The sequence below is a fragment of the Saimiri boliviensis genome, chromosome 11 (assembly GCF_048565385.1).
Source record: "Saimiri boliviensis isolate mSaiBol1 chromosome 11, mSaiBol1.pri, whole genome shotgun sequence".
Lineage (NCBI taxonomy): Eukaryota > Metazoa > Chordata > Mammalia > Primates > Cebidae > Saimiri > Saimiri boliviensis.
In genome coordinates, this window is record NC_133459.1 from 84426742 (window position 1) to 84450238 (window position 23497).

General features: G+C 42.8%; 1 long non-coding RNA gene and 1 other non-coding gene across 3 annotated transcripts in view; both read right to left on the reverse strand.

Annotated features, from left to right (window-relative positions):
- LOC141580292 (uncharacterized) overlaps positions 1-5617 on the reverse strand; it is a 33187-nt gene extending 27570 nt beyond the window's left edge. For both annotated transcript variants that reach the window (XR_012512475.1, XR_012512476.1), the window contains exons 1-2: positions 3387-5617; positions 2602-2682 (exon numbers count right to left, since the gene is read on the reverse strand). This is a non-coding gene — a long non-coding RNA (uncharacterized LOC141580292). The remainder of the gene's footprint in view (positions 1-2601; positions 2683-3386) is intronic.
- A 13280-nt stretch (positions 5618-18897) lies between these two features.
- On the reverse strand, positions 18898-19030 carry LOC120366267 (small nucleolar RNA SNORA47). Its single transcript, XR_005580996.1, has one exon. It is a non-coding gene; the product is annotated as a small nucleolar RNA SNORA47 (small nucleolar RNA).
- Between the last annotated feature and the right edge of the window lie 4467 nt (positions 19031-23497).

Below are 23497 nucleotides of genomic sequence, written 5' to 3' on the forward strand. Positions count from 1 at the left end.
ACTACTCTTTTCTCTTTTCTCATTCTATTTCTGACCACCTTGTTAACAGTGTTACTAGGTCAGACTCCTCCCAAATCATTACCTTTAATGCTTGCCTTTTTATACCTTGTGATAAGGATGAACAATGGCAAAGACAAATCTCTACTTTAGAAACATATCTCCGTCCCTACAGAGAAGCCACTGACCCTGCATCCTGCTCATAATGGGGGTACCAGGACACCCCAACTTGGGCAGATATCATCTGGACCACCAGAGATCCGGGCTGGACCCCAGAGGGCTGGACCGATCTAAAATCTCACCTCCACCTCACCAAAGGAACCACACCCTCTAATTGCCAATCTCACTGTTATAAAGGAGTAACTATCTCCATTAATACCCCTACCTCCATCAACTCTACGCCCTCTTTAGAATGCTTTTATGGCTTAGGAGTAGAGGTCAATGGGTATGATCCTATAGGCTTCTTCAAAATGCATTTTATTGACCCCCTCTTCTTCTAAGCCATCTACCGTGACCAACAACAATGCCAAAGTAGATATTTTAGAAGTAGGTGATTTAAGGCAAATTCTAGCAATTGAAACAGGATATCAAGATATAAATGCCTGGTTGGAATGGATCAAATATTCTGTCTGCCAATTAAACAAAAGCAATTGTTATGTTTGTGTGCACAGCCAGCCAGAGGCCCAGATTGTCCTCTTTCCACTCAGATGGTCTTCCAGTCAAGGGGCCAGGGGCTGCATGGTAGCTCTTTCAGGACTCTACAGCTTGGGGCAATAAATCATGCCAAGCTCTCTCTCTGTCCGACACCCTGTGGGTCAGCCCTCAAGGGCCATCCAGCTTCCATCTCCCAATATCAATTTCACCTCATTCCTCTCACAACAAGGGGAAAATCTGGTGTTCCTTGGAAGCTTAAAGGGATACAGTGAGCTTAAGCCCTTCCAAGAGCTTACCCATCAGTCTGCCCTGAGTCATCCTCGAGTGGATGTATGGTGGTATCGTGGCGGACCATTACTGGGCGCTCTGCCAAGTAACTGGAGCGGCACTTGTGCTATTGTCCAATTGGCTATCCCTTTCACCCTGGCATTTCATCAATCAGAGAAAAAAAATCACAGCACAGTAAAATAAGAGAGGCCCCTTTATGGGTCTTTTGACTCCCAAGGTTATTTAGATGCATTGGAGTCCCAAAGTGGGTATCTGATAGATTTAAAGCCCGAGACCAAATAGCTGCAGGATTTGAATCATTATTTCTGTCGGTAACTATTAACAAAAACATAGACTGGATAAATTACATCTATTATAATCAGCAGCAGTATTACAATTACACCAAGGATGATGTCAAAGGAATAGCTGACCAGTTAGGACCTACTGGCCAGATGGCTTGGGAAAACAGAATGGCTCCAGACGCATGATATTAGCCAAAAAAGGTGGGGTTTGTGTTATGATTCAAACTCAATGTTGTACCTTCTACCCAAATAATACTGCCCCCAATGGGAGCTTAACAAAGGCTTTACAAGTACTTTTGCTTTATCCAATGAACTAGCTAAAAATTCTGAAGTCAATAACCTTTTACGGAATAGCTAGAAAGGTGGTTCAGTAAATGGAAAGGAATCATGGCCTCAATTCTTCTCTTGAAATAGTAACAGGTGTGTTTATTCTTGTCAGACACTGCCTCATACCCTGCATTTGTGGACTAGTTCAGAGAATGATAGAAACAGCTATTACCAAAATCTTCCCCAGTTTCTCCCAATCCTATACTAATAGATCCTTTCTCCTAGAAGAACAACAAAGCCAAGTCAAGTTAGATAAGTTTGAAGGAGAAAATGTATAAATTTAAGAGGGGGGAAATTGTTAAGAACAAATCATTTCTCTGCAAAGGGTTTCCATTTCTGATTCTTTGTTCTATTCTATAATCTTACCCACTCATCTATCTCTGCTGTGACAAAACATGTCCAAGCATTTCTGGTCACCTATGTAACCTCCTTCCCGTCAAAAGCCCACCGTTGCCCCTTGATGATGTCAACAGTAGCCAATCGGATTTAGCCTGGATAGTGTGGTCCGACCTCAGCCCAAGCGGGAGGACACAGGAACAGGGTCCACATTAGGGAAAAACTGCTGCTCTCCTTTGTTCGGTGCCTTGCCTCTGCCTTTCATGCAGAAGTAAACCGCCTTGCTGAGAAAACTTTTGCCTGAGAGTTGGTCCCACTTTGTGCCATCAAGCACTTTTATCACCAACAAACCTGAGTCCTCTTTTATTATTTTATTTTATTTATTTATTTATTTTGAGATGGAGTTTTGCTCTTGTCGCCCAGACTGGAATGCAGTGTCGCAATCTCAGCTCACCGCAACCACCACTCCTGGGTTCAAGCAATTCTCCTGCCTCAGCCTCCCTACTAGCTGGAATTACAGGCATGCGTCACCATGCCTGGGTAATTTTGTATTTTTATTAGAGATGGGGTTTCTCCATGTTGGTCAGGCAGGTCTTGAACTCCCAACCTCAGGTGATCTGCCTGCCTTGGCCTCCCAAAGTGCTGGGATTACAGACATGAGCGACCAAGCCCGACCAAGTCCCATTTTATTTAGGGAGTTAAGGCAAGACTGTTTTACCTGTTTAGAACCACGCAAAATGAGGAACATTTGTTCTTGAGCCAAACTGAACTGCCTCTGCTGAGCTGGTGATAACACATCCTGAGGAAGAAGAAGAGTGATATCTTTTTAGTGTCAACAAAAAGAGTCAAACTCTGTAAAATATTTAAAGACATTTATTATGAGGCAAATATGAGTGACCATGGCCCATGACACAGCCCTCAGGAGGTCCTGAGAACATGTGCCCAAGGCAGTCAGGGTGCAGCTAGTCTTACCCATTTTAGGAAGGCATGAGACATCAATCAAATACATTTGAGAAATACACTGGTTTGCTTCAGAAAGGTAGGACAATTCAAAGAGGGGTGGCAGGGGGGTGGGGGTGGAGGGTGGGGAGTGGTGCGGGTGGGGGAATGGGGATGGTTTCCAGGCTATAGGTAAATTTGAACATTTTCTGATTGACAATTAGTTGATTTTGTCTAAATACCTGGGATCAATAGAAAGGAAATGTTCAGGTTAAAATAAAGAAATATGGAGACCAAAGGTTTTTTTTTTTGTTTTGCTCTGTTTTTTATTTTTTTATTGTATTTGGGGTACATGTGCACGTCCTGCATCCTGCAGGATTGTTGCATAGGTACATACATGCCATGGTGGTTTGCTGTCTCCATCCCCCACCACTGTCACCTATGTCAGGTATTTTTCCTGGTGTTATCCCTCCCCATCTTCCCCACCCCTTCAACTCCCTGACCTATCCCTGTGACTGTAGTTCCCTTCCCTGTGCCCAAGTGTTCTCATTGTTCATCACTCACCTATGAGTGAAAACATGTGGTGTTTGGTGTTCTGTTCTTGTGTCAGTTTGCCGAGAATGATGGTTTCCAGGTTCATTCATGTCCCTGCAAAGGACATGAACTCATCATTTTTTTATGGCTGCATAGTATTCCATGGTGTATATGGGCCACATTTTTTTTTGTCCAGTTTATCACCAATGGACATTTGGATTGGTTCCAGGTCTTTGCTATAGTAAACAGTGCTGCAGTGAACATACGTGCGCATGTGTCTTTATGATAGAATGATTTATAATCCTTTGGGTATATATCCAGTAATGGGATTGCTGGGTAAAATGGAATTTCTATTTCTAGATCCTTGAGGAATCGCCACACAGTCACCACAATGGTTGAACTAATTTACACTCCCACCAACAGTGTAAAAGTGTTCCTCTTTCTCCACATCCTTTCCAGCATCTGTTGTCTCCAGATGTTTTAATGATCGCCATTCTAACTGGCGTGAGATGGTATCTCAATGTGGTTTTGATTTACATTTCTCTAATGACCAATGATGATGAGCATTTTTTCATATGTTTGTTGGCCACATATTTGTCTTCTTTTGAAAAGTGTCTGTTCATATCCTTTGTCCACTTTTGAATGAGTTTTTTATTTTCTTGTAAATCTGCTTCAGTTCTTTGTAGATTCTGGATATTAGCCCTTTGATGGGTAGATTGTGAAAATTTTTCCCATTCTGCTGGCTGCCAGTTTAAGATTGTTTCTTTTGCTGTGCAGAAGCTCTTAAGTTTAATTAGGTCCCATTTGTCTATTTTGACTTTTGTTGCCATTGCTTTTGGTGTTTTAGTCATGAAGTCGTGGCCTGTGTCTATGTCCTGAATGATTTTGCCTAGATTTTTTTCTAGGGTTTTTATGGTATTAGTTCTTACGTTTAAATCTTTAATCTATCTGGAGTTAATTTTTGTATTAAGGTGTAAGGAAGGGGTCCAGTTTCAGCTTTCTGCCTATGGCTAGCCAGTTTTCCCAACACCATTTATTAAACAGGGAATCCTTTCCTCATTGCTTGTTTTTGTCAAGTTTATCAAAGATCAGATGGTTGTAGATGTGTGGCATTGCTTCCGAGGCCTCTGTTCTGTTCCATTGGTCTATATCTCTGTTTTGGTACCAGTACCATGCTGTTTTGATTACTCTAGGCTTGCAGTGTAGTCTGAAGTCAGGTAGCATGATGCCTCCAGCTTTGTTCTTTTTGCTTAGGATTGTCTTGGCTATGTGGGCTCTCTTTTCCATATGAAATTTAAAGTGTTTTTTTCCAGTTCTGTGAAGAAGGTCAATGGCAGCTTGATGGGGATAGCATTGAATCTATAAATTACTTTGGGAATTATGGTCATTTTCACCATACTGATTCTTCCTAACCATGAGCATATAATGTTTTTCCTCTCATTTTCTTGATTGGTGGTTTGTAGTTCTCCTTGAAGAGATTTTTTACCTCCTTTGTTAGTTGTATTCCCAGGTATTTTATTCTCTTTGTAGCAACTACAAATGGGAGTTCGCTCATGATTTGGCTCTCTGCTGTCTGTTATTGGTGTATAGGAATGCTTGTGATTTCTGCACATTGATTTTGTATCCGAAACTTTGCGGAAGTTGCTTATCAGCTTAAGGAGGTTTGGAGACTACCAGTTTTTTTAAGTCTCATAGTGGCTGCCCTTAGATACAATAGAGGACAAATGTTTCCTATTCAGAACTTTTGAAAGGTGATAGACTCTCAGTTACTCTCTTCAGAATTGGAGGGCCTGGAAGAAAAAGATATAGCTATGTTAACAGAGATTCTTTACAGATGCAAATTTTTCCCCACAAATGATGGCTTTGCAGAGCCATTTCAAAATGTGGCAAATAAACATGTTTTCGGGTAAAATATTTTGATTTTCTTCTTTGTCTTATAATGTTATACCAGAGTCAGTTTTAAAAGTAAGTCAGGGCCGGGCGCAGTGACTCAAGCCTGTAATCCCAGCACTTTGGGAGGCCGAGGCAGGTGGATCACAAGGTCAAGAGATAGAGACCAACCTGGTCAACATGGTGAAACCCCGTCTGTACTAAAAATACAAAAAATTAGCTGGGCATGCAGGCACTTGCCTATAATCCCAGCTACTCAGGAGGCTGAGGCAGGAGAATTGCCTGAACCCAGGAGGCGGAAGTTGCGGTGAGCCGAGATCGCGCCATTGCACTCCAGCCTGGGTAACAAGAATGAAACTCTATCTCAAAAAAAAAAAAAAAAAAAAAGTAAGTCAGGACATACAGGGGTAAATAAAACCCATCTGATGAGAATTTATGGTTTGCAGGCCTTGACTCCCCGGACCCCTTAGATAGGAATTTGGGCAAGATAAAAAACATCAGAACTTAGTTCTCCCTAGTTTTTGCTTCAAGAGAAATTCCTTTGGTGTCTTCATAACAGCTTTTGCAAACATGAAAAGTACTGTGTGAGGTTGTGTATCATTTCGAGAACGTTCTCAAGCAAATACTTTCTGATTGTTTTTTATTTTATTTTATTTTATTTTATTTTATTTTATTTATTTTTTTTTCTGAGACAGGGTTTCGCTCTTGTTTACCCAGGCTGGAGTGCAATGGCGCGATCTCGGCTCACCGCAACCTCCGCCTCCTGGGTTCAGGCAATTCTGCTGCCTCAGCCTCCTGAGTAGCTGGGATTACAGGCACGTGCCACCATGCCCAGCTAATTTTTTGTATTTTTAGTAGAGACGGGGTTTCACCATGCTGACCAGGATGGTCTCGATCTCTTGACCTCGTGATCCACCCGCCTCAGCCTCCCAAAGTGCTGGGATTACAGGCTTTAGCCACCGCGCCCGGCTATATTTTATTTTTTTGAGACAAAGTCTCACGATCTTGGCTCACTGCAACCTCTGCTTCCTGGGTTCAAGTGATTCTCCTGATTCGGCCTCCTGAGTATCTGAGACTACAGGTGTGCACCACCAAACCCAGCTAATTTTTCATATTTTTAGTAGAGATGGGATTTCACCATGTTGGCCAGGATGGTCTCAATCTCTTGACCTCATGATCTGCCTGTATTGACCTCCCAGAGTGCTAGGATTACAGGAGTGAGCCACTGTACCTGGCCTGATTTTTTTTTTTTTTTTTTTTTTTGAGACAGAGTTTCGCCCTTGTTACCCAGGCTGGAGTGCAATGGCGCGATCTCGGCTCACCGCAACCTCCGCCCCCTGGGTTCAGGCAATTCTCCTGCCTCAGCCTCCTGAGTAGCTGGGATTACAGGCACGTGCCACCATGCTCATCTAATTTTTTGCATTTTTAGTAGAGACGGGGTTTCACCATGTTGACCAGGATGGTCTCGATCTCTTGACCTCGTGATCCACCCGCCTCGGCCTCCCAAAGTGCTGGGATTTTACAAGCTTGAGCCACCGCGCCCAGCCCTGATTGTTTTTTATATTGTGTACTCTGTGCAAGAGAAAGCACCTTCAGATGTTAGGTTTTCACTCAGATTCTTTATTAAATCATTTTCTCATAGGTAAATTGAAATTTCATGATAAAGGATGTTAAATAAGTACATATTTGTGGTTGCTAAACCTAGGAAAATGCACAGGCAGAGCACAAAAAACTAAGATTTCTAGATGAAGAAGGTGAGTTCTTCCCTTCTTATAAGCCAGGATGATCACCTATGAACTCTGCATAAATGTCAGATATTTATATATAACAGTGTAAGTAAACTTTTGGTGGGTGTCACAGATGGGAAGGAACCTCAGGATGCAGGGAGGCGACACTTCTAAGTTAGAGAAATACAAGAAGGCCCTTTGGAAAACTTTAAAGATAAAAATGATATCACTAACAGTAAAATGTTTGTATCATATTTAGAAACAAATGTAGGCCGGGTGTGGTGGCTCATGCCTGTAATCCCAGCACTTTGGGAGGCCAAGGCGGGTGGATCAAAAGGTCAAGAGATCGAGACCATCCTGGTCAACATGGTGAAACCCCATCTCTACTAAAATACAAAAAAAATTACCTGGGCATGGTGGCGTGTGCCTGTAATCCCAGCTACTCAGGAGGCTGAGGCAGGAGAATTGCCTGAACCCAGGAGGCGGAGGTTGCGGTGAGCCGAGATAGTGCCATTGCACTCCAGCCTGGGTAACAAGAGCGAAACTCCATCTCAAAAAAAAAAAAGAAACAAATGTAAGTGAACTTCTGGGGTAGCCTGTTTTACAGATTAAAAAGTAAACCATGCTGAGTGACTTACGCCCCTGAACTCAAATTCAGGAATGATTATTTATGTATTCAGCAGAGGTTAAGTGGTACACAAAACACCCTATAAATGAGTCCTGCCCTCAGAGGCTTGGACAAGAAGACCTGGTTTCTGAGAACAGCTCTGTTATTAAAAAGCCATACAGCTTAGTCTATGAAAGTTTTTCGGCCAAGATGGTATTTAAAAAGTTTTCAGTTGGGCCGGGCGCGGTGGCTCAAGCCTGTAATCCCAGCACTTTGGGAGGCCGAGGCGGGTGGATCACGAGGTCGAGAGATCGAGACCATCCTGGTCAACATGGTGAAACCCCATCTCTACTAAAAATACAAAAAATTAGCTGGGCATGTTGGCGCTTGCCTGTAATCCCAGCTACTCAGGAGGCTGAAGCAGGAGAATTGCCTGAACCCAGGAGGTGGAGGTTGCGGTGAGCCGAGATTGCGCCATTGCACTCCAGCCTGGGTAACAAGAGCGAAACTCTGTCTCAAAAAAAAAAAAAAAAAAAAAAAAAAAAGCTTTCAGTTGTGGGTGCCTCCAAATGGGGTATGTTGCATCTTCTCTTTGCCAGAGTGCCCACACTGCTATCAATTATATCTGACTTTCATGTTATCTGCCTGGCCCAGTCCCTGCTGCCATTTGAATTTCTGACACTTGACAGGAGGAGGGACGATGACATAACGCTGGGACAACTGCAGCATCCCGGAGGTAGGCACAGGAATAAGAAGTAACCAGCAAAGAAAGATAGAAGATCGCTAGGGGAAAAATTCTATTTTGGAAATAAAAGGTCTTTCAGTACAGAGATGAAATTGGTAAAGAAAGTTTAAATAGAATGAGAACAAAGGGTTGGCAATTAGGAGATTACTGGTAGCAAAGAAAAGTTCCAGTGGTCGAGTTGGGACAAAAATCAGGCTAAAATCATGTTAAGCAATGAGAGGGGTTGAAATAGGACTAATAGCTAGTGTAACTTTTATTATAAAGTCACGATTCTGACTTGGAATCCAACCCTCCCAATGATATGTAGCGATCATCACCAAGCTTATGTATTTCCAGAAAAAATAAACTTTCAGTGATGAATCTTAGCTACATTATCATACTGACTCAGGCTGATAGAAGGATCTTTTTTTTTTTTTTTTTTGAGATGGAGTTTCGCTCTTGTTACCCAGGCTGGAGTGCAATGGCGCGATCTCGGCTCACCGCAACCTCCGCCTCCTGGGTTCAAGCAATTCTCCTGCCTCAGCCTCCCGAGTAGCTGGGACTACAGGCATGCACCACCACGCCCGGCTAATTTTTGTATTTTTAGTAGAGACGGGGTTTCACCTTGTTGACCAAGATGGTCTCGATCTCTTGACCTCGTGATCCACCCACCTCGGCCTCCCAAAGTGCTGGGATTATAGGCGTGAGCCACCGTGCCCGGCCCCAGCTAGTTTTTTGTATTTTTAGTAGAGACGGGGTATCACCATGTTGACCAGGATGGTCTCGATCTCTTGACCTCGTGATCCATCCGCCTCGGCCTCCCAAAGTGCTGGGATTACAGGCTTGAGCCACCGCGCCCGGCCGATAGAAGGATCTTAATGGGGTCACTGAGGAATATAAATGAGATGCCAAGTAGAAAACATGTTAATTTCTTGGCACAAGGATGCCGGAGGTGTTCTAGAAACCGCTAATGCATTTTACATGATTGCTTAATTTCAGGAAATCCTGACTCATTGCCCCTATAGGATAAGAAGCAAAGGCTGGTCTCAATTTACAATCCTACAAACCAGCTTTAAGTAGAGCTTAGATTATTCCTGGCAGCAATATGTTTGTTCAGTGCCTATTTTAATTTGAAAATGTTTTGGTATATGTATATTTTATTTTCTTTGAGAAAAAGCAGCTTTATCTGGAATGTTCTGAAAACCGTTATGACTAAATGGGTAAAGTAACGCCTCCTCACTTAACTTTTGCATGGACGTGAAGTGCCATCATCAAATCTACACAGTCGACCATCGAGCCCTGGAAAAATGGTCCAGATGAAGCTTGAATAAAGAAAAAGAAGAGAAAGTTAGAACTAGTTTGCTAGCATTGGGTAATGAAAGAAGCAGCATGCTACTAATAATGTCACTGAAATGCAACAATTTTATTATTTAATCTTCTCAATAATGTGTCCATAGTAGTTATTATTAACCCTACTTCACATAGAATAACATGAAGAGGAAAAATTAGAAAATTTAGCTGAAGTCACATGGTAAACCAGTGAAGATCCAGAGTTAGACTTCAAATAGGATCAGTGTCACTCCAGATTTGTCCTCCATCTACTCCCTCTCCTTCCTTCCTCAGCAATGATTCCAAACCTTCCTTACAAGCCCGTCATGCAGCCCTTAGCTGCTCTCTCAAATCCTGATGAATGGCCTTGCATCCCACATGGCTGAGACAGCCGAGCTCCTTCCCTTTCCGTGTTATCTGGTTGTGTGCGCTCTTGCCCATCCTCATCTCTTTCCTCCCAGGCTCTCTTCCTTCCATGGGAAGCCAAGCACCCATGCATTTGACCCACTGCCTCTCCCACATACTTTTTTTCCTCCTTCTTCGCTGGCATCTTCTTCTCATCTTATAAACATCTCAAGTGTTTCCCAGGTTAAAAAACTCTTCCTTTGATTCTCAAAGCCAATCTAGCTGTAACCTCTTATTCAAAATTCTCCAGTTGTCTCTACTTCCCACCTCCCCATTTCTCTTCAATTCACTTATCTCCCCACTGCTCTGAAATCTGGTTTCCTCTGAATTGTGTCCCTCCACCCCATCCCAAAATTGTATGTTGAAGTCCTAATTTCCAACACCTCAGAATGTGACTGTATTTGGAGATCCGGTCTTTAAAGAGTAATTAAGTTGAAATGAGTTCACAAAGGTAGGGCCTACTTTATAATATGACTGGTGTCCTTTTAGGAAGCGATTAGGACACACACGCACAGAGGGACAACTGTGTGAGGCTATGTGAAGACACTGAGAGAAGACAGTTACCTGCATGTTAGGCAGAGAGGCCTCAGAAGAAACCAACCCTGTTGACACCTTAATCTCTGACACGTAGCCTCCAGAACTATGAGAATATTAAGTCCTGTTGTTTAAGCCACTCAGTCTGTGGTACTTTGTTACGGCAGCACTAGAAAACTAATCCAGGCAGTTTGAAACGGTTCTTCCTAAGGTCAACAATGACCTTCCAATTGTAAAAATCGAATGAACATATTTTCAGTTCTCATTCTACTGGAATGTTCTTCTGTATGTGACATGAAAGACCAATGCACTGGTGTCCCTGATACTCTTTTGGGCCTCTTCGTAGCCTTTCATTTCCTTTCTTTTCCACGGGTTCTTTCCATCTCATACATTGCCGTTCTCCTGGATCCAGCACTACACTACTGCTCTTTTCATTACACTCATCTCTAGGATGATCTCATCCTTTCTTATGGTTTTAATATAGCGGACTCAGAAATTGGAAGGGAGGCTCTAAAATTAGTGTGTAAGGCAAAAATATTGCATGTAAATTTACCCTTGAAAATCCCTTAGCAAAGTACTTAGAATTAGACATGGTACAACAAAGTGCTTACCTGTTAGTGATGTGGAGAACTGAGATGAAATGAGGGAAGAGACTCACATTTTCCATTGCAAGCTCACTTTGGTGCATACGCTGAGTGGAGAAATTACTCTATTTAATCTTTTTCCCCTCTTTCCATTTTGCCATCTGTGTTTGGCTGAATTTGCAGAGGTTAAATGTATATGTGACGAATCACATCGTACTGGCATACTTGCTTATCCTAAACCTCTCTCTCTCAGACCTTTCTTCTGAGCATCAGACACATACAGCAACTTCCACCTGAACATCTCCCCTTGGAAATCTCAGACTTCTTAAGTTCAAATTCAGAAAAGATGCCTTCATTTTTCCCTTAACTGGCCCTTTGTCCTGATTTCTCAGTGTGAGCCTTCATGAGTCAGTGAAGGCATCCATGATGTTTCCCTTTTCCTCCTCATCCACAAAAAGAGGTTGCAAATGGATCTGTGGGCCTAAAATCATGGTTGGCTTCCACTGAGGTTGGGAAGAATTTAAATTTGTTGCCACTATTTAAAAATAAGGATGTTTTGCATTTTAAGTGCCAAATTCTAGATTCTTTTGAGAAACTAGAATATTTGGTAAGAGTGGACCCATATTCCAGTACAGCCAAAATCAGCTAGAACAGAGAAGCAGTTGGTTTTTTTTTTTGTTTGTTTGTTTGTTTGTTTTGTTTTTTTTGAGATGTAGTTTTTCTCTGTTGCCCAGGCTGGAGTGCAGTGGTGTAATCTTGGCTCACTGCCAACTCCACCTCCCGGGTTCAAGTGATTCTTCCACCTCAGCCTCCCAAGTAGCTGGGACTATAGGAGTGTGCCACCACACCCGGCTAATTTTTGATTTACTAGAGATGGGATTTCACCATGTTGGCCAGTTGGTCCTGACCTCAAGTGATCCACCTGCCTCAGCCTCCCAAAGTGCTAGAGCGACAGGCATGAGCCACCGTACCCGGCTGCAGCTCTCTTCTTTAGGTGGGGCATGCCCTGTACATCTGTCACTACTTACAGTCTTTTCTTGAGTCTCTGAACTTGTTTATGTTACCTGACTGGCTCCTATAGGCATTTTAATTTAGAACTCTCAATATACTTTCATACCTATCTTCTCCTTTCAGTCCTAATATCCTGCCCCATCTCCATCACTGCTTTCTCGGGCTACTGAAATAGCCTCCAAACTGGTCCTTCTTCCAATTCATCTGCAGCAAAACCCATTTAAAACACATATGTGCTCATGCCACAATGCTCAGGAGCCTTCAGTATCCCTCTTCCTACAATGGTGTTTTTAAAAGTACGGTCTAAGGATTTTCTTTCTTTTCTTTTCTTTTTTTTTTTTTCTTTTTTTTTTGAGACGGAGTTTCGCTCTTGTTACCCAGGCTGGAGTGCAATGGCGCGATCTCGGCTCACCGAAACCTCCGCCCCCTGGGTTCAGGCAATTCTCCTGCCTCAGCCTCCTGAGTAGCTGGGATTACAGGCACGCGCCACCATGCCCAGCTAATTTTTTGTATTTTTAGTAGAGATGGGGTTTCACCATGCTGACCAGGTTGGTCTGGATCTATCGACCTCGTGATCCACCAGCCTCGCCCTCCCAAAGTGCTGGGATTACAGGCTTGAGCCACCGCGCCCGGCCCTTTATACTCTACATTTTGAGACCCACTGATCTATAGAGTAAATAAAGCCCAAGCTTCTTTTTTTTTTTTTTTTTTTTTTTTTTGAGACAGAGTTTCGCTCTTGTTATCCAGGCTGGAGTGCAATGGCGCGATCTCGGCTCACCGCAACCTCCACCTCCTGGGTTCAGGCAATTCTCCTGTCTCAGCCTCCTGAGTAGCTGGGATTACAGGCACAAGCCACCACGCCCAGCTGATTTTTTTGTATTTTTAGTAGAGACGGGGTTTCACTATGCTGACCAGGATGGTCTCGATCTCTTGAGCCTCGGCCTCCCAAAGTGCTGGGATTACAGGCTTGAGCCACCGCGCCCGGCCCAAGCTTCTTAATATGCATTGATGAGTTCCTGAGATGTTCCTTGTTAAACTTAAGCCATAATTTACACATATTAAATTTTGTCTTGTAAAGAAAATATGTGATGTGTTACTCAGTAAAGAATCCCTTAAAAATGTAGTTCTTTTAAAATTTGCTTATAAAGTGTAGGCAATGTGACCTTAATGTGGCACAAACTCTAATACCAACAGCTGGTAATTCATAGCAGTAGAAGAAGGAGACTTTGAGAAGGTCAGAATCCAAATAAGTCTTTCAACTCATACTTGGAGAAATCTTAGAGGGCTTCCCCTGGACAAGAGCACACAGCTCCAGTGTACTCAGTGGTCATGAGAAAAATCAACAAAATGCCAAATATTAAAAACAAAGGCAGAGGGTCAATATTTACAGATGACTGGCATCATGAAGTGTAAGATGTGGAGGCAAATTTATATCCTATTCCAGGACAAGGCACAGGGAGGGAAGAAATGAAAGTCAATCGCCAATGGAAAAAATGACATGAAATTAAAAGAATCCCCAATTGCTGGCCGGGATCAGTGGCTCCCGCCTGTAATCTCAGCACTTTGGGAGGGCGAGGTGGGCAGATCACAAAATCAGGAGATTGAGACCATCCCGGCCAACATGGTGAAACCCTGTCTTTACTAAAAATGCAAAAAAACGTAGCTGGCCGTGGTGGCTTGTGCCTGTAATCTCAGCTACTCAGGAGCCTGAGGCAGGAGAATCGCCTGAACCAGAGAGTTGGAGGTTGCGGTGAGCTGAGATCACACCACTGCCCTATAACCTGGTGACAGAGTGAGACTCTATCTCAAGAAAAAAAAAAAAATCCGCAATAGTTGTGGGTACCCTTTTCTCCTGCCCATGGCTACTCACTGCCAGGTACCATAGTTCTAGCCACAGTCACATCACAATGGAAACCTGAAGATGCCATTTGCTTTGCTGTTGATAGTGATCTATTGAAAATAACTGAGAACAAATCCTTTAGCATTCTCAAACACACCCACTTAAGAACTGAGGTGTTAGATCATGTTTTGTTCGTTTTTTCTGGTTTACAAATAACTACATAATGTCAGACAGGATAAAATGCCTGGCTACACTGAGAACAAATGACCTCCATCATTTCCTCCTGTTCCAATAGACAAATAACTCTGTTGAAAAAAATTACATTAATTTGACAAGAGGTATTTCTTCTGGAGCTATGCTGGTTTATTGCCTAGTAACTTTTCCACTTCTGTTTGCAAATCAATTATGAAACATATTTTTCCCACTATTGTTCTGCCTTTCAGAAACTTCAGAACCAGTCAACATCACTGTTTTTACTCTAAAGATGCAGGGTTTTTTTCATCTTTTAAGTCTTTTCTTGTAAGCAGTGTTGAGTGACTCATTTAATCAGCTTTGAGGGTATATATTATGTACAACTAAATGTAAACATAATCCCATACATTACCGCAAATGAGGAAACCACCACCATGTTGGCAATGGCACTTTGGCTTGGTGGCTATGAGGAGGAGACTGTCAAAATTTTGTGTCCAGTATCACAGACTGATTGTATTAGTCCATTCTTGCATTGCTATGAAGAAATACCTGAGACTGGATAATTTATAAAGAGGTTTAATTGGCTCACAGTTCTGCAGGCTGTACAGGAAGCATGATTCTGGCATCTGCTTGGCTTCTGGGCAGGCCTCAGGAGACTTACATTTGTGGCAGAAGACAAAGGAGGGGATACTTCACATGGGCAGGAGCAGGATGAACGTAGAGACGGGGAGATGGTACACACTTTTTTTTTTTTTTTGAGCCAAGGTCTTGCTCTGTTGACCAGGCTGGAGTAGAAGTGGCAGAGTCTCAGCTCACTGCAACCTTGACATGTAGGCTCAAGTGATTATCTCACCTCAGCCTCCAGCGTAACTGGGACCACAGGCTTGCACCACAATGTCCGGCTATTTTTTTGTATTTTTGGTAGAGATAAGGTTTTGCCATGTTGCCCAGGCTGGTCTTGAACTCCTGGACTCAGGCAATCCACCTGCCATAGCCTCCCAAACTGTCTTTAGTAAAGACAGGGATTACAGGAGTGTGCCACCATGCCCAGCTGCTACACACTTTTAAACAACCAGATCTCACGATAACTCACTCAGTTTCATGAGAACAGCACCAAAGGGATGGTGCTAAACTATCCATGAGAATTCATCCTCATGATCTAATCATCTCCCACCAGGCCCCATCTCCAACACTGGGGATTACAATTGAACATGAGATGTGGGTGGGGACAAAGTCCCAAACCATATCACTGATAATCTCTAAACATAGGTTGTATATAGAGCCTCTAGCAGTCTAGATTTATGTTGATCTTTTCCTTGCAAATCTTTGTAAGTTCACGTTAATCATTAATGCACAGAATATTACAAAAGGTGAACTCACGCTTTCTAGAGAAACAGAGCTGACAGAATCTATTTCTTTCCATATCTAAATACATTTTAAGATTTTTTTTTTTTTTTTTTCTATTTGAAGGAATTGGTTCATGCAATTTGGGGATTGGGAAGTTTGAAATCTGTAGGATAGTCCAGCAGGCTGCAAATGCAGTTAGGAGCTGATGTAGCAGTTCTGAGTCTGAAATCTGTAAGGAGGGCCAGCAGGCTGGAAACTCAAGCAGGGTTTCTATGTTATAGTCTTGAGGCAGAATTCTTTCTACTTTGGGAAAGCTCAGTCCTTATTCTTAAGGTCTTCAATTGATTGAATGAGGCCTACCTACATTATAATGGTAATCTGCTTTTGTAAATGTTAATCATGTCTGAAAATTACCTTCACAGAAACATCTACATTACTGTTTGACCAACAGTTGGGTACCATAGGCTAGCCAAGGTAACACATCCCAAGAGAGAATGTCAATCTATTTTAAACAAACCACTGGACTCATGAGTATGATGCTCATTTATACCACTTACCGATCAGGAGACCAGATATACAGAATTATTGACTTGTGTAGGGAGGGGAGTGGGCAGGTGTCCTACACTAGTTCTACTTTAAGGTTGAGAGAGTCTTGTGTGAAGATAACTTAGAGATGTTTATATAGCATTGGAAATTACCTTATAAACCTGATGAAACTGCTTTGCTCTAATTAAAAATCTAGGCGGTAAGTTCTTGTTTCCAGTTAAATCATTGGAGTGCCTGACCAATGGATAGACCCAGAGCTACAGGTTACAACTCAGAATTTCTCAAACAGTCCTAAAAGCAAATCTGAAGCGAGAAAAATGCCCCTTAAGGCAAAGGCAAAAGAAACACATACAAAAAAAAAAAAAAAAAATCACCCAAATGCAATGAGTAGATGAGTAGGTGTGGAAGTTTTCAAACAGGGCTCTAAGATTTTTTTGACACCCCTCTATGTCCCCTTCTCCTGAATCTGGGCTTTGTGACTACTTGACCCATAGAAGATGGTAGAAGTGACACTGCCATTTATGGGCCTACATCTTAAGAAACTGGCTGTTTTCACTTTCAGCCTCTTAGGATGCTTACTTTTGGAACCCAGTCACCATGCTGTGAGGAAGCCCAAGCTGCTTAATGAAAAGGAAGTGACAGCCAGTGTCAGTTTGCCAGCTGCATGAGTAATCCATCTTGGACGGGCATATGCCAGCCCCCAGTTGAGCTACTCCAGCCAATATCTTTTTTTTTTTTTTTTTTTTTTTTTTTTGAGACGGAGTTTCGCCCTTGTTACCCAGGCTGGAGTGCAATGGCGCGATCTCGGCTCACCGCAACCTCCGCCTCCTGGGCTCAGGCAATTCTCCTGCCTCAGCCTCCTGAGTAACTGGGATTACAGGCACGTGCCACCATGCCCAGCTAATTTTTTGCACTTTTAGTAGAGACGGGGTTTCACCATGTTGACCAGGATGGTCTCGATCTCTCGACCTCGTGATCCACCCGCCTCGGCCTCCCAAAGTGCTGGGATTACAGGCTTGAGCCACCGCGCCCGGCCATCCAGCCAATATCTTGTAGATCACAGGTAAGGGCTCCTCTAATTTGAGCCCTGCCCAAATTAGATTTGTAAGTCACAGAAATAATTGTTTTTTCTTTTTTAATTTTTGAGACAGGGTCTCATTGTGTTGCATAGTCTGGAGTGCAGTGGTGTGCTCATGGCTCACTGCAGCCTCAACCTCCTGTGCTCAAGTGATCTTCCCACCTCAGCCTCTTGAGTAGCTGGGACTACAGGTGTGCAACACCACAACCAGGTAACGTCTTATTTTTTGTAGAGGCAGGGTCTCACTATGTTGCCCAGCCTAGTTTTGAATTCCTGGCCTCAAGCAATCCTCTCACTTCAGTCTCCCAAAGTGCTGGGATTACTGGTGTGAGCCAAGGCCCACTGGATGTTTTAAACCAGGGATGTGCAATCTTTTGGCTTCCCTGGGCCTCATGGGAAGAACTGTCATAAAGGACACATAAAATACATCTAATACATAAAATTGTCTTGTAGCAGGTCACGCGGCAGACAAAACCTCTCGGACACCAGGTTTGTGAAGGAAGTAGCTTTTTACTGGGCTGGGAGTCTCGGCAGACTTGCATCTCAAGAAATGAGCTCCCCAACTAGAAAATCCTGACCTCTTTTAAAGGTTCACAATCTTAGAGGATACATTTGAGAGAGTCGTGATCAATGAGGTAAGTGATGGGTGCATGCTTAGGTGGGGGTCTAATCATGATTAAGCAAGAACAATGCCTTCCGGGAAAGATTCCTCCATACCATGCCTGCCATCTATAGATAGGATAGGAACTGGGGTTGGGGGTTTAATCTTTAACCTCCAGGTCCAGCTAGTGGCACCGGTTTTGTCTCCTCCACTGAACTTGTGCCTTCTATTTTCTTTTTTTTTTTGAGACGGAGTTTTGCTCTTTGTTGCCCAGGCTGGAGTGCAATGGCACTATCTCGGCTCACCGCAACCTCCGCCTCCTGGGTTCAGGCGATTATCCTGCCTCAGCCTCCTGAGTAGCTGGGATTACAGGCACGCGCCACCATGCCCAGCTAATTTTTTTGTATTTTTAGTAGAGACGGGGTTTCACCATGTTGACCAGGATGGTCTCGATCTCTTGACCTCGTGATCCACCCACCTCGGCCTCCCAAAGTGCTGGGCTTATAGGCTTGAGCCACCATGCCCGGCCTTGCCTTCTGTTTTCAACTTTCACTTCTCCTTTTGAAATGCAGTGTAGAAGGCTAAGGGGAAGTGGTCTTGGATGCTTCAGAGAAAGGGGTCTCCTTCCTCAGTCTAACTAACAATAGTTAATGAGCTAAAAAAACAAACAAACAAAAAAAAACCACAAAGAAAATCTTATGTTTTAAGAAACTATGAATTTATGTTAGGCTGCATTCAAAGGTATCCTGGGTCATAGGTTGGATAAGCTTGTTTTAAACCATTAGGTTTAAGGGTTTTGTTGTTTTTTTTTTAAGTATTGCTTTGCATTCTGATATGCTTGCTTTCTTGAGTTAAGCCTGGAAGCTGCACATAAACCCACAGATTCTTTTACTTGTGCCAAAGTCTGAGAGTCATTCTTACTGATGTGCTCCTAATAGTGCCAGAGGTGACCAATTACTGTCATGTTTTTTCCTCTCTGAGTGTCTTTAAAAACTACAATGCCCAGAGGGAGTGTTGCACAGGTGAATGCCATCTGTTAGGAGTTAAAGTGGGCACAAGGGTGAGAAGCACTGACTTTGACGTCTTCATCCTTTGACCTCACCTGAGCTAGGGACAAGCAGCATCACGAATGTTGGCCAGCACTGCCCCTCCAAAGGTGGCAGGGGGACATCCTCTGCCTGGGCAGCCCTTCCCATTTGGAGGTCTTAACCAGTATTAGGCAGCACAGGGCACAACTGCCTCACCTTCTCAGTCCTACACTTAAGGGTGTTTTTTAATGCAGCAACAGAAACTAGACCGGAAGAGGCCAGACTGGGCTCTGGGTTGTGCCTGTACAGGGTAAGATTGATGGATTGGATAGGCAAGGGACAGAGCTGGACAAGAAGATTTCTTTTTCTTTTTCTTTTTTTTGAGATGGAATCTCACGTGCCGCCCAGGCTGGAGTGCAGTGGCACGATCTCGGCCCATTGCAACCTCTGCCTCCCAGATTCAAGCGATTCTCCTGCCCCAACCTCCCAAGTACTTGGGATTACAGGCACCCACCACCACATCCAGCTAATTTTTTTTCGTATTTTTTAGTGAGACGGGGTTTTGCCATGTTGGCCAGGCTGACCTCAGGTGATCCACCTGCCTTGGCCTTCCAAAGTGTTGGGATTACAGGACTGAGCCACTGCACCCAGCCAAGGAGATTTCATTTCACATGGGGAAGAACTGAATCCTATATTGTTGGGCTCAAATGAAGAGATACGGACTTAAAGATGAGTTAGGCTGGGCGTTAGTCTACATGGGCACATGGGGATTCATGATTTGGGAGATCAGGCAACAGGAATCATGGACTTAGGTCAAAAGTCTGAATGCAGGAGGAGGTAAAAGCAGCCCCAAGAACCTTTGTATGTTATAGTGGGGGTGGGGACAGAAGGAGTGTCTTAGATAAGTCAAATTGTTCCAAGGGTGGAGCTCCATGGTCTTTCATTGGGACTAGAATTGAGATTGGATTCAGCTCAAAGATGGGGGTGGCAGATGGGGGTGGAATGAATGTCCAAGTATGGTGTGACAATTAGTTAACATAACTAGTGAATAAAGATCCTTTGAGCATATTCAAATCAACATTGGGACCTTAAAAAATTTAACATTTATGCTTAGGTTTGTCTTTTCTTGTTCTCAAAGCAAGCTGATGAATAGTTTTAAAAAGCAAATTGTAGCTGGGAAGGGTAGTGGGGAAGTGGTGCTGGGGAAACTGGGGAGTGTTAATGGGTATAAAAAAATTAGAAAGACCTAGTATTTGCTAGAACAGCAGGGGGACTACAGTAAAAAATAATTATACATTTAAAAATAACTGAAAGAGTGTAATTGGGTTGTTTGTTAACACAAAAGGTAAATGCTTAAGATGATGGATACCCCATTTACCCTGATGAAATTGCATCTCATGTAACCCATAAATATATACACCTATTGTGTACCCACAAAAATAAAAAGAAAAGCAAATTTCATACTAGTAGCCCTTATTGGTCATTAATGAAAGCACAAGATAAAGCACTTTGTTTTTCCACAGGCATAATTGATTATCTGCTGATTGTTCAAGACCTTTAGAGTTGATCTTATTGGATTCTGTCATTCCCTTGCTTACGGGATTTTTCCTTTCTCATTTCACTCTAAAAGTAGTAACTTAGAATACAGCTAAATTCTCAAGATGGCATGAACTATATCCTCTTTGCTCACCTTTTCAATCTCATTTTCCTACTACTTTTCCCTCTGGCTCACTAGGTTCCAGGCATGTTGCCCTTCTTTAAGGTTGGTGGAAGTGATAGATTTTCTCCTAAGTCAGGTCAGGGTCACTGCACAGGCTCCTCTCTGACTGGAAGGCATTTCAATTTACTGTTTCCAGTTGGGCGCGGTGGCTCAAGCCTGTAATCCCAGCACTTTGGGAGGCCGAGGCGGGTGGATCACGAGGTCAAGAGATCGAGACCATCCTGGTCAACATGGTGAAACCCCGTCTCTACTAAAAATACTAAAAATTAGCTGGGCATGGTGGCTCTTGCCTGTAATCCCAGCTACTCAGGAGGCTGAGGCAGGAGAATTGCCTGAACCCAGGAGGTGGAGGTTGCGGTGAGCCGAGATCGTGACATTGCACTCCAGCCTGGGTAACAAGAGTGAAACTCCGTCTCAAAAAAAAAAAAAAAAAAAAAAAAGAAGAGTCAATTTACTGTTTCCCTGATGGCTTCTGTTCATCTTTTAGGCCTGTTTAAATGTTACACCCTTAGACATCTCTAAGCTCATCTTTGCCTCCTTTGTCATTCTCTCCTAGTAACTTTTCTCCATTGCTTTTTATGTAATTGTGTATTTGTGCTTTCAGTGGTTCAGTGATTGCCACTCCCATTACAATATGACCTCTATCAGATGTGAGGACATTACAGATTTTTTCATGACTGAATCTTGGGAACAGGAAAATGAGTTAAAATCCAATAAAGTGAGAGAAAGCAGAAGAAGCAAATTGAGAGAATTAAAAACACTTTTCAAAGAATTGCAGTTGCAGTCTAACAACCTTATGGGGGAGGGCAAAGTGCTTTATTACATCTAAATGGTCCCAGATGATAAGACTGTAAAATAATGAGTCTTCTCTTCATGAGCGAACAAGAAACTCTAGGGTGTGCAGAAGTTAGAGCCCTGATACATTGCTGGTGGGAATACAAAATGGTGTAGCCACTTTGGAAAAGTTTGAAGCAAGCCTGGCTTGCTCAGTCGGTAGAGCATGAGACTCTTAGCCAGGGGCAGTGGCTCACGCATGTAATCTCAGCACTTTGGGGGGTTGAGGTGGGCGGATCAACTTAGGTCAGGAGTTTTGAGGCCAGCTTGGCCAACATGGTGAAATCCCATCTCTCCAAAAAATACAAACATTAGCCAGGCATGGTGGCTGTAATCCCAGCTACTTAGGAGGCTGGGGCAGAATTGCTTGAACCCGGGAGTCAGAGATTACAGTGAGCCAAGATCACACCATTGCACTCCAGCCTGGGGGACAAGAGCAAGACTTTGTCTCAAAAAAAGAAAAAAGAAAAGTTTGGTAGCTTCTCAAAAAGCTAAACACAGCACGACTCAGTAATTCTACTCCTAGGTGTATGGTCTAAGAGAAATAAAAACATTTGCACACGAAACTGTTATTTGAAAGGGTATAGATGCATTCATAATGGCAAACAAAAAACAAAAAACAACCAAATAATAAATAAAATGTGGTATATCCATACAAAAGAATATTGTTCAATTATAAAAAAGAATGAAGTACATGATCTACTGTGGTTGAGCCCCGGGGACATGTTAAGTGAAAGATGCCAGACAAAAGGCAGTGATAATTAACAAGGACATTTAGAGACAGAAAGCAGGTTAGTGGTTGCTTAGTGCTGGGGAAGTAGGTGTGAAGGTGACCACGAATAGGTACAGGTTTTTTGGGGTGATAAAATGTTCTAAATTTAAATTGTGGTGATGGTTGTACAATTCTGAATATACAGGTTGAACACTGATAATCTGAAAATCTGAAATGCAAAATGCTCCTCAATCTGAAACTTTTTGAGCACTGACATGGCACTAAAGGGAAATGCTCACTAGAGCACTTCAGATTTTTTGGATCAGGGATGTTCAACTGGTAATGCAAGTATCTCCAAATCTGAAATTCAAAACACTTCTGGTCCCAAGCATATCAGATCCAGGATACTCGACCTGTATTAAAAAGTCATTGATATGTATACTCCAAATGGGTGAACTTTTTATCTGAATTATATCCCAATAAAAATGTTTAAAAAGTTACAGATAATTCTTGTTACCTATGGTAACGTCTTTGCGGCCACTGAATTAATGAATGCTGAACCACTGCTACCAGGTAAAATAGAGGTTCCTGGGAATGTCTCAACAAAATCAACACGTAACATTGTTTTACATTGTTTCTGTTTGAAGACATCTTATTTATATTAATATATTAACATTGAATGGCCAATAGCATTGTAACTCATGCCTGAATAAAGCTATCTGAAACACCTATTTTTTTCTGTAAGGTCTTCTTGTACTTAGAATACCAGATAGCACTTTGTTACTAAGTTTAGAGGTCATTTTAAACAGTAAAATCAACAAAAAAAGCAAAATATGTGAAGAACATGGCACTAAATACTGTTAAAAGGACACTCATTTGTAGTATGAGAGTTGAAACAATGGTGTCACCTTTCCGACGTCAGCTCGGAACATGTATGTTGGGCACTCAAATATTTGGATGCTCTGTGCATACTTTGAATGACTATGAAAGTGCTATATTATGGGGTTACAAATACATTTTAGCAAATAGGTAAATTCAAAAAGGGAACCTGTGAAAAATGAGCATAAAGTATATAAAAACCATTTCCACCAACTTTTTTTTTTTTTTTTTTTGAGACGGAGTTTCGCTCTTGTTGCCCAGGCTGGAGTGCAATGGCGCGATCTCGGCTCACCGCAACCTCCGCCTCCTGGGTTCAGGCAATTCTCCTGCCTCAGCCTCCTGAGTAGCTGGGATTACCGGCACCCGCCACCATGCCCAGCTAATTTTTAGTATTTTTAGTAGAGACGGGGTTTCACCATGTTGACCAGGATGGTCTCGATCTCTTGACCTTGTGATCCACCCGCCTCGGCCTCCCAAAGTGCTGGGATTACAGGCTTGAGCCGAATTTCATGGCCTAAACTTCAACATCTTCGTAAGGATGGACAGATTATAT